The sequence below is a fragment of the Rhinopithecus bieti genome, unplaced genomic scaffold, assembly GCF_001698545.2.
Source record: "Rhinopithecus bieti isolate Rb0 unplaced genomic scaffold, ASM169854v2 scaffold_9, whole genome shotgun sequence".
Taxonomy (NCBI): domain Eukaryota; kingdom Metazoa; phylum Chordata; class Mammalia; order Primates; family Cercopithecidae; genus Rhinopithecus; species Rhinopithecus bieti.
This window is the reverse complement of record NW_016802955.1, coordinates 94,197-106,186: the sequence shown is the minus strand read 5'-3', so window position 1 is coordinate 106,186 and position 11,990 is coordinate 94,197. Positions and strand designations below refer to the sequence as shown.

Genomic DNA, 11,990 nt, shown 5'->3' with positions numbered 1-11,990 from the left:
CTACCTTCTCATCAAAAGCATATAAATTAAAGGAAAATATAGCCCTTTTGGTCTGCTTTGTTCTCGGATAAAACAAGAATGCCTACCAATGAATCTCAATAGAAGGATGAGCATCAAATTATGTCTGGAGAACTATGATGACTGTATTTTTAATGCAGGTGCCAGGATTCCATCCCATAGAGTTGTGATGAGAATTTCTAGAAAGGATTCCACTGGAGAGACCTCAGTGGAAATACTGACATTTTATTCATTCCTTCAACAGATGTTTACTGTGTGCCAGGCACTGAGTTAGCTGAATAAGCCAGAATCTGGGGTTCACATCACCTCATCTCTATTATCACAGGCCAAGCTAGCATCATCTCTTATGTGGACTATCATAAGACCTTTCTAAACGATCTCTTGGCTTCTGTTCACTCCTACCTTTCCCTCTATAGTCTATCCTCCACTCAGAAGCCAGAGAGCCTGTTGTTAAAACATGACAGAACATGCCTCTCCTCTTGCTCTGCCCTGTAAGGGCTTCCCATTTCACCCAGAGAGAAATTCACCAGAATAAACTAGCCCCAGAAAACAATGACTCAGACAGTGAGCTCACTTCCTCCCATGCTACCCACTCCTCTCTCTGCTCTGGGCACATGGCCTCGTTCTGACTCCTCAAACATGCCAAGCACATCAATCCCCTGCTCACCCCTGCAAGTTCTTCAGAATCCACATGACTCTCTGCTCCAGTGCCGCTTTCTCTCTGAACCCATATAAAACCAATTCCCCTTCTACCACTATACCACCTACCCATCGTGGCAATTCTTCCCCCATCTCGGTTTATTTTTCTTTATAATATTTATTACTGACATATTCTTTTAGTTTGCTTATTGCTCCTTCTGTCCCCACTGTCCTCAACACTAGAATATAAGCTCTGTGAAAGCAGAGATTTTGCTTTGCTGTTTGAAGAATGTACCACCAACACCTAGAACAGCACCCAGCACACAAAAGGACTCAAACATTCATTGATTCCATTAAATGTACTGACTTTTCAGCTAAAACCAAAAAGAATCAAACATAGCCCTTGACTTTAAGGATCTCTCAATATATTAGAACAGAGATCAGCAAACTTTTTCTATTAAGGGTAAAACAGTAGACATTTTTGGCTTTGTGGGCCAAAACCGCCCTGCTGCAACTACTCGATCTACCACTGTAGTGCAAAAGCAATCATACACAATACATAAAGGAATGAGTATGGCTGTGTTCCAACATAACCATATTTGGAAAAACAGGTCACAGGCCAGCATTGGCCTGCAGATCTTATTTTGTTGAGCCATGTATTAGAAGATAGAGGCATATATAGATAACCAGAATGTAAATGAAAATCATTCTCAGAGAGGTATGAATAAAATGCTGTGTGGGCAACAGCAGCAAGGATGGTGGAGCAAGACTTGGATAAGCACACGTTTCCAGTGCTAACGGGAAATGATATGCAACAGGCTTTCAACCTGACATCAATGGAAATTATGTGACTCGAGTGCTTAGGGGAAACTCATGTAAGAATGATTTAATAGTAGCTGCTCAAAACTAGATATTTTCTTTTATTGCCATAGCACCTGGCATAGTGCTTTATGCAAGTGTCTACACTGTAAATGGCTAATTGTGTTAGGTGAAGACAAAATACTCAGATGTAGTAAGTGAAGTTCAGCCAATTTTCTAAATCTTTTGCCTGTATGCTACCAAAAAGGAAGGGGTTTTGGTTTGATATCTATAGTGCATCCCACTTCTTCCACTTTTACCAAGGTTTTACAATGGTATAGATATCATTTTTGTTACATGACTCAACAGTATCTTATTTGTACTCATTCCATTCCTTCTTCTAAAAGAAACTTAGTATGGTTTATTTTCTAGCTTTCTTTAAAAAATCTTTTTGGAGAAATTAAAATGCCATTCATTCCTTTTTTTTTTTTTGTTGCTATTCATTCTTTCACCAAATATTTAAGTTCATCTATGTACTTGGTCCTGAGACAAGTACTGGTAACACCTGGCCCCTGTCTCCATGATCTTATGGTTCATTCTGAGAGAGAAAATATGAACAAGTCCAGGTGTGGTGGCTCATGCCTGTAATCCCAGCACTTTGGGAGGCTGAAGTGGGATGATCGCTTGATCCCAGGAGTTTGAGACCAGCCTGGGCAACATAGTGAGACCCTATCTCTACCAAAAAATAAAAATAAAAAAATTAGCCAAGAGTGGTGGCACATGCCTGTGGTCCCAGCTACTTGGGAGGCCGAGGCTTGAGCCTGGAAGGCTGAGGCTGCAATGAACCATGATCATGCCAATGCACTACAGCCTGGGCAACAGAGCGAGCCCATCTCAAGAAAAAAAAATGAATAAGCTGTAATGCAATATAAAAAAGATGCATGCCAAAGACAGACAGGGAATAATCAACGCTATGTAGGGGAACAGGAGACAGGGAGAAGCTTCCTGAAGGAGGTAAAATATGAAGTGGGTTTTAAAAGATGAACAGGGATTCACCAAGCAGATAGTGGTACATGGGTGGGAATTTTATGCAAAATGTTATCTTTCTTTTGACTACACACACACACACACACACACACACACACACACACAAATATACAGCTTATATTGTTATTTATATCATAAATAACAATATCAGGCCAGGCACGGTGGCTCACACCTGTAATCCCAGCACTTTGGGAGGCCAAGGTGGGTGAATTGCTTGAGGTCAGGAGTTCGAGACCAGCCTGTCCAACATGGTGAAACCCCCGTCTCTACTAAAAACACAAAAAATTAGCTGGGTGTGGTGGTGTGCACCTGTGATTTGATCTACTCGGGAGGCTGAGGCAGGAGAATCACTTGAACCCAGGAGGTAGAGGTTGCACTGAGCTGAAATCGTGCCACTGCACTCCAGCCTGGGCAACAGAGCGAGACTCCATCTCAAAACAAAACAAACAAACAAACAAAAAACAACAAAAAAAACCCAATATCATAAAACAGCAGCTTTTGCCTCTTCTTAACTGTCATAATGTAATTTCCATGCCTCGGGAAAAAAAAAAAAAAAGCTTCTTTGTTTTTACTTCAATAAAAGGAAATCACACATGCATATTGTCGGGAAATCCTACAGCTTAACATTTTTGTGAATGGGCAGATTGGTCCTCATTGAGAAGAGGATCTAGATAATCTTGAGAGTCCCTTGCAACAAACCGGGAATGGCAACAAATCACAGCTCACACCTCTGCCTGTCCATAGTTCGGACATCTAGAACAGAGCACAGAATAATGAATGAAAGGGGAGAGAGACAGACAGGTGACTGGACAATCTAAGACATTCTGCAGTTTTGCTACTTATTAGCTGTCTGCGTATCCATGGGTGAGTGTCCACAGATGTTCCCTACAGTCCCTCTAGCACTCACTCTAATCACTCTCCTAGGCAGGAGAGTCTTTAGTGACAGATTACAGTGAAGCCCCACATTGTGGGAGGCATTGGATACATCTTTTGAAGAAACTTTCTTATAGATTCAAGACTTATGAGGAAAGTACTTCTTTAAAATGGAAAATTAATAAACAGATGTTTTGATGGAAAATAATGAAGTAAATGTTTTCACACCTCCCTCTTCTTCCTTTCCTTTCCTCTCTCATGATGTGTATCTTAGTCCATTTTGTGTTGCTATAACAGAATACTTAAGGCTGGGTGATTTATAAAGAAAAGAGGTTTATTTAGCTCTTGGCTCCACAGGCTGGGAAGTACAAGAAACATGGTAGTAGCATCTGCTCAAGAGAAGGAACTTTGCTTTATAAAAATAACGACAGGGCCATCCAGTTTTTTGTTTGTTTCATGTACTGCCTCTCTGAGAATGACTGCTAGGCTTGTATCCCAAGATGCCATCCCTTTCTGGAACCCAGTTTAGCACTGACAGTTCTTTGCTTCATGTACTGCAAGTGCCTCAGACTTGGAATGCACATCACGTGGGATTTATCCTCTTCCCTCATGAGCCTGTCTTTGTCTTTTCTACAGGGTTTCTGGTGTCTCCTCACAGCGCTTCTACCCTCCTGGTCACCAGACGGCAGACACCACAGTTTCTACTCCTCCCTCTTTGGGGGAGGCACAATTATGGCCCCCAAAGATATACACAGCCTCCTCCTCAGAGCTTGTGAATATTTTAGGTTATAGAGCAAAGGGGACTGATTGTTGCTGATGTAATTAAGATTGCTAAGTAGCTGACCTTGAGATGGGGAGAGTAGCATGGATCATCTAGGTGGACCCAAAGGAATCACGAGGCTCTTTAAATGTGGAAGTGGCAGGAAGAAGAATCAGAGTCAGAATGATGAGATATGACAAAGACTTGACCAGTCATGCCTGGCCTTGAAGATGGAGGAAGGGGCCACAAGCCAAGGAATGCAGGCTAGAAGCTGGAAAAGGCAAGGACATGAATTATCCCCAAGGGCCCCCAAAAGGAATGCAGCCCTAAAGATATCTTACTCTTAGCCCAGTGAGACCTGTGTCAGACTTCTGACTCTAGAAATGTAAGATAATGAATTTGCATTGTTTAACACCATCAGGTTTGTGCTAACTTGTTACAGCATCAGTAGGAAATGAACATACCTGCTATCCCCCAAATCCAAATCATTAGCTAAGACATATATGTGTCAATCCTCAGGAGCCCTTTGCACTGTTTTCCTTCCCTCTGTTCCCACTGCCTCTGTGTTGATCCAGACTCTCCTTGCTGCATTCCTACACCATTACCAAAAAATCCTTCTAATTTGATTCTCACCTCTAGTCTTTCTTCCTTCAGCTGAATGTTTGCAACATGCTTTTGGCACCACTGCTTTTTCCTGTCACTCCTCTCAAAGGCACAAAGCATTGAGCAGCTCCCTGCTGCTCAAAGTATGAATCTGGTCACCTTTTCTCCTTTAAAAGCCTTGCTCTAGCTTCTCCCAAACTGTGCCTTCAATCTTATTCCCAATCATTCGTGGCCTATACCAGGGACTCAGTAAATGGGATCATTTGATGCTCTTAGCAATTGCCTTTGTTTTGCTTCCTAGAACAAATAATTTTTCCTATATGTTTCTGGTTTCATGTTTGGATTCTTTGTTTTCTGTGTGTGTGTGTGTTTCTTTGTTTAAGATGAGAGTAGAACCTCCTAGGAGGCCCAGATAGTCTGGCCACTGTTGGATTTGGTGACTTCATATTCAACAAAGAGGAATTATTTTAAAAGATGGTTCTAAAAGTGTGACGTATCTTAAATTTTTACATTTAACCCTTTTAACTGAGAAACACAAAGTGATATAATTCTCCTATGTACAAAATAACTAAAATTTTTATTTTAAAATATTATTTTCTAGTACACAACAGAATAGTTAGTAATAGGACCTAGGGTTTAAAGTTATGTGATTAATCTCATTCTTTCAAAATGGTTGGATTCACTCTGGAGTTGATACAGGAACAGACATGCACGTGTGCAGGCAGACACACAAACACAAATCTCATATGGAGATAAAACATTCACAGTCTAAATTTGAGGCTAGTCATGAATGTGTGGCCTGAGACAAATGACCAACTCCCTTGAAACTCCCCATGATAAAAACTGGATGTAAGAGGCATGTGCCTTTGGGGTTAAGGAAAATTAATCAACAGAAAGATGGAAAGCTAACAGTGAGGGCTGTAAGAATGATGGGACCTTGGTACCCAGGTAATGGCTAAGATGATCTGGCTGATCCAGCTGCCTGAGCAGGTGGCCCCTTGCTCCCTCTAGGCTCCCGGTGTCTTCATCCTGAGAAAACACTCATCCCAGGAGGAGGACTTTCCTGGAGAGAGGAAGGTGCTCTTTTGTCCAAGGTACAGGATATGAGAGGAAACATCTTGAAGGAGAAAATTCCCAGTGGAAGAGGAAGGAACTAGGACCTAGGACCTAGGGACTTCCTCAGTTTTAGGGTTTGGGCTTAAGAAGGGAGATGGGGAACTCAGGATAGGTGCTCTTATGAATTATTGTTGCAGACCAAGGGCATAGAAGTTAAATGGGTTCATGTCTGTTAGATTCTTTGCTCCCTCCTCTGAAGTAAGAGGCAAAAATACTGACCTGGCGAGTCCATTCAGACATAGCATTTAATCTCCAGCTTACACTGTCACAACCCTTGCCACCATCCTGCTGGCTAGCTTATTCTTTTTTATTTAGAATTTCACAATTTTATTCTTTGTAGTCTCTCCTGACCCCTGCTATGACAAAATCAAGATAACCTGCACCTTGAAGGAGCACCTAGGATCCCGTGAAGATAGAATGCATTACCAGTTTAATCCATAGCCAAATTCAATGGGCAGGTCTTCTGGTTCAGAATGCCAAGGATATAGAAGTTTCACTTGTATATTCAAGAACTGACCAAGAATTAGGAGTCTCCAGACCAAATGCATTCTGTGAGTTCACTTATCCATTAGAATACGGAGATTGCCCATCATCAGCACATCATCCATAATTTTTTATCCCAAATTTCCCTTAATGGAGGTATTGACATTTTTAATCATAAGGTAAACCCACCTCTCAATGCTTTCCTACAAGTATTCTAGGTTATGTCTGCATACTCCATGAAATACAATTATTTTTCTAACTTGGAGTATAGGAAAAAGAACATGCAATTCTATCAATTCTATCAATAATTTTACTTTCAGGCCCTCACTTTGTAAAACTCTAAAGCCTTCACTACCAGGGAAATTAGTGAGTCACTAGACCAAGGAATAAACTTGGATGCCAACACTGGGTGGCCTGTGATTAACTGTTAATATCAGGTGGCTCTCAGCCACTGCCCAGATGATTCCCAGGGCACTTCCTCTAGTTCTTTTCCAAATATCCTCTGGACTATAGAGACTAAGTTTATTGTTAAATTTACCAAAACATAACTGAGATGACAAACATACTGTTAAAATTGCATAATGTTACACCAAGCTACACGAAAATGGTTTCAGAACAGGAAGCTCCTATAAGTATTTCAAACAACAAACAGCATTAAAAATGAACAAATGAATTATTTGAGAGTGCTAAATTTCAGAAACGAAATCAAGACAATTTACTCGATTATCCACTCCTCTTAACCCCTGTTCACCTGGGTAATTAAGATTTAGTTGACTTATTCTTGCTTGGATTTTTGCTATGAGATTATCCTTATTATAGAACTATAGGTGAAATATTTTTTTAAAGACTGCAGAATGATGTTTCTACCTTGGACCAGCAGAAATACAGACTTTCAGAGGACTCAAAATTACTGAAGTGTGAAACACTGGAAATGAACCTGAGTTTGGGAGGCAGATTGCAATGGGGACCCAACTCAGAAGGGACTTGCTCTCATCTTAAGCATAATTTCTCAACTCAAAACTTCTCTAACACAAACTCAATAAAAACTGGCTGCTACATCCAAGATGAATTCATCATACGGTATTTTGAATAACATAATATAAGCACTCAGCATCTGCATATTCAATCATGCAGTTTAGTATTTGACTTTGAGTGATAAAGACCACCAAATAAAGACACTATCCAAATGCTACTTTACTGATTAGTACTCTGGCCGATTTGAGAAGCAGGTGGGTTAGTAAAGGCACAATAAAACAGGGCCATGAACTGATGGAAAAAGGGGAGAAGGGGATCCAATTGGATTTAACTGCATTCTGAAAGACTGGAAATTGATAGCATAATGTAGGCTGTTTCAGTAAAAATGCAAAGTGGTTCTTAAAAACAACAATGTAAATAATACATCAAGTAAGAATAGATGAAAAATGTGATCCAGTAACATTTTATAGGTAAAGAATGTTACTCTGAACTATCACTGCATTTAGCCTCCAAATGTCAGCACACTCAAATTTATTTGCTCAACCAGTAAAAGACAACTAAGAATTTCTGCCAAGCAAATTGCAGGGGACCAGAGGGACTGTTTGGAAAAAAGAAAAAGTGACAAGCAGATGAGCACTGAGATGCTAGCCTCAAGTTTTAAAATAATTAATACAATAGATATTTTGAATAACTTGTCATTTCTTCTTTAAGAAGTGCTGACGTTATTATTATTATTGTTTTTACCTCATACCTGAAGTGAGAACCAGGGAAGACTTTTAATTTCACCAAACACCCACCTGGTGGAATTCATGCAAATCAGATTAAACTGTTAACCAAATCTTTTCTGTGCTTTCACATCTGCCTATAACATCCTCATTCTTAGTAACTGGATCTCTAGGACATTCTTTAAAATAATCACATACTCGCCTGACCATGCAACCTGATTAATAATGAATGAACATTCCTGAAAAGAATCACTTCAAAGCATGGCAGATGTCTGTAGGGATATGAAGGCTTTAATGGTCAAAATTAGGGGAAATGGAAGCTGGGTCACACAGTCTGGTTATTTTAATTGAAACCTAGTCTTCCAAATTTACTTAATAGAATACAAACACTCCTTCTCGAGGTTCATTTATACAAGCAGACAAGCACAAAGACAAATGGCAATGCAAAAGAACAACCCAGATTCCTGGAGGAACAACCACCCTATCCTGTTCTGTCTTAATAGTGCAGAAAGCCCCTCAACAGTTTCAGAAATCCAATTTGTTCAATTGAAAGACTGATAAACAGGTTAAAAACAGGAACTAGCACATTGGTCCTTAATAGTTCTTTGAGCACCTCTCTAGATTCTGACAAACAGATCACCTTGAATACCCACCAATGGACTGCACACTAGTTCTTTTTGAAGAAACATCGCCGTAGGCAGAGGATGGGGACCCACGAAATGACAGACAGGCCACCGAGACCAGATGGTGGGTGGCAGGCAGTGCTGGAGCGGTCCTGTGTGTCTGAGAGTGCGTCAACAGTGAAACACAACAGGAAAATCGGTCCAACAATTCCAGGAAGGCCAGCTCCACCTCATCCACTCCGCCAGGGTTGCCTGAGTTGAAGAATCAACTGCCTTTTCCATGGCCCCCGCCACGACTTCCCTATCCTCTGGCCTACTCAATGTTCAACTGAACCCAAATGAAAAGTTAGCTCAGGTCAGCTCAACACCCACTGCCTGGTCCAAAAAAATGATGACTTGGCAACAGGATCTGTACTCTCATTCCTTACAGGGACCAACAGCAGCTTGGCCGACTGAGACAGTGTCCTGTGGCAGAAGGCTGAATGCTAGCTTTCCATGCCACCAACAGGAGCCATCCTGTCCAACTTCTGGGGTTGGGAACAGGCACTAGACTCATTTGCCTTTGGGGCCTTTCAATGTCCTACTGAGCACATGATCACATTATGCTCTGGATGCTGGCTTGTTCATTTAAAAAAATAATATACACATTATTTTGTGCCTTTATCTTCTGAATTCATGTATAATGTTTGGAAGAAGTTTTCTTCAACGTTACATCAGGAAGAACAGTCTCCAGTACAGACACAATAAAACAGTCATTTATTTCTTCCAAAAATAGTGACCTAAATAGCAATCTATCATCCTGATAAATAATTTAAAATATATGTATAAAATATACATATATACACACACACACACAGGTTTCACATACACACACACATATGCATACATTATGTACAAACATATATAAAAATAACATGTGTATATACATATTGAATATTACATACACGGTATATATATAATAGCAAATCTGTGATGGGTGTCCAAAATTTCAGTCTGCAGAATGGCAAAGAAAGGGTGAACTGAGAATAGAAAGTAATCTTTTAAAATTTTTTTGAAAAAAGGGGAAGGGGAAAAGTTTTCCAAAAAAAAAAAAAAAAAAAAAAAAAAAAAAAAAGTCCTGCACTGCAGTTCTTTGAAGGATGTTGCTTATCACTATGCAAGACAAGAAACTGCAAGTAAAGTACATCATCAGGAAAGTGTTTAAAAAAAGAATCTTGCACAATTCAATTCATAATCCAGACACTCAGACTCCACCAAAGGTGTTTAAGGAACATTCATGATAAAGGGGATGCAGAGGCAAGAACTGCTTCCTCGGGCGCCCAGTTTGCACGTCTCAACATCTATTTTATTGCCATTGCAACACTTCACAGTAAATCAAAGCATGCTTCACATGTTAGGACATAAAAATGCAAACATAGATTTTTTTGGCATATGTCTCTCCAAATTATAACTTCATTTGTCTTTTAACAATGAATAAAAGGATTACTCAATTTCACATACAGATGACTTCCTTAAGAAATTCTCATTGTCCTCGGAAGAGACACACATAGATCATCAAGTAGAATTCTAAAGACTTTTCATCAAGACATGCCTTTTGTTAAAACAACATTTAAATTGTCAAAATTCTACAGGCCTAACTTTTCCCTATTTTGGCACTGTAGTGGAAAATTAGCCTGNCTCCAAATTATAACTTCATTTGTCTTTTAACAATGAATAAAAGGATTACTCAATTTCACATACAGATGACTTCCTTAAGAAATTCTCATTGTCCTCGGAAGAGACACACATAGATCATCAAGTAGAATTCTAAAGAACTTTTCATCAAGACATGCCTTTTGTTAAAACAACATTTAAATTGTCAAAATTCTACAGGCCTAACTTTTCCCTATTTTGGCACTGTAGTGGAAAATTAGCCTGAACATCTGAAGTTGAAACATCAGGAAAGAAATATTTACTCCACCCCTCAAGAGAAAATGATAAACAACAAAAAAATTATAATCTTTTAAAGGGCATAATCTGACAACTTGCAGATGAAATTTCCCGCTATCTGAATGTCTCAGACATTTCATGTCTTTTACAGTTTAAGAAATAAAGCATTTAGTTTTAAAGGCACACAGAACCTGTTTTACATTATATTGAAAATGACCGATGTTTTCCAGGTCTATGCTGTACCGGGTATCATGCAAGAATTTGGTTCTGAAGGCAATGATAGCAGATTGGACAGAGAGGAAGAGGGTGAGAGCTGGTCATGCCTAGTCTCCTGGCAGAAGTCTAAATCAATCCTCCTGGTGAATGGACCAACAGCGTGGTGGTAGCAGAAATGGAAGTTACTAATTTCTGTGAAACCAGCCACAGATGAAAAGTGTTTAACACTACCGTCCCTGAATGCTTTCTCAAATGTATGTATAGTTTGCTAGGCATTTCTATATATATATTCATAGAACTATTTATATGTCTGTATAAAGTCCTACATATGTCCATAATGGAATTAGTTTTTGTAGTTATATATAATGTGTATGTATACATAAGTACACATATACATATACAAAAGCACCTTTTCAAAATTATTTGAGACTGCTTAGAATTCACTCTTCACAAACCCCTCAGTTATAGCATCCCTTCTGCATTACAGAAACATTCCTTCCTCAGTGCAAAAACAGAAACCTGTAGATAATGTTTATTGAAAAACAACAACTGCCTGCTCATATCTGCAAAAGGTTACCTGGAAATGAGCAAAATGACACAAGTGATCTATTCTCTGAAAGACCAGTCAAGTGGGATTTTTGCAGCAAGTATAATAGATTGTGCCCTGGAGAAAAGCTTGTTGCTTGGGGAAACTTTTTCTTACTTTATTTATATAATACTCTCCTAGAAGGCAGAGAAAGTACACACCCTCCCCTTCCCAATTATTACCAACTAGGAGCAAAATAGTTATTGGTGATGGCCAATGCGACATTTCACAATTGTTCTCTGAACACTGGAAAGCTTAAGTTCAAAGACAAGAACAAATACTAGTCTCGTGACTCATGGAGGTAATGACGATGTTATAGAGTAACTGATTCCCATTGTGTGAGCAGATTGGGAAATTCTCTCAAATATGATGGCTCCTTTTCTCAAAGAAAATCGCTTTTTCCCTCAACTTCAAAGTCAGCCACACACAAAAACCTTTTGCTCACAATACCCTGAAGCCACCTCGTGATCTTAAAAAGTAAGGAAAACTAACCCTTATTCACAATTCCTGGTTAACTATTACGAATAACATGCTTTAAACATTTCCCCTGATCATTGAAGCTCTACAGTCAGGGGAAGAAGTCTTTTTTTTTTTTTTTT

At 39.4% G+C, this 11,990-nt stretch overlaps 1 protein-coding gene across 3 annotated transcripts in view; it reads right to left on the bottom strand.

Moving 5' to 3' along the window:
• Positions 1-11,990, bottom strand: part of MID1 (midline 1) — a 200,952-nt gene that overhangs the window by 140,974 nt on the left and 47,988 nt on the right. Inside the window, exon 1 of one of the 3 annotated variants that reach the window (XM_017859321.1) lies at positions 8,691-8,823. The exons of the other annotated variants lie outside the window; for them this stretch is intronic. The gene's annotated coding sequence lies outside the window, so the exon portion shown is untranslated. Of the gene's footprint in view, positions 1-8,690; positions 8,824-11,990 lie in introns of those variants that run through there. 3 annotated transcript variants of the gene reach the window in all.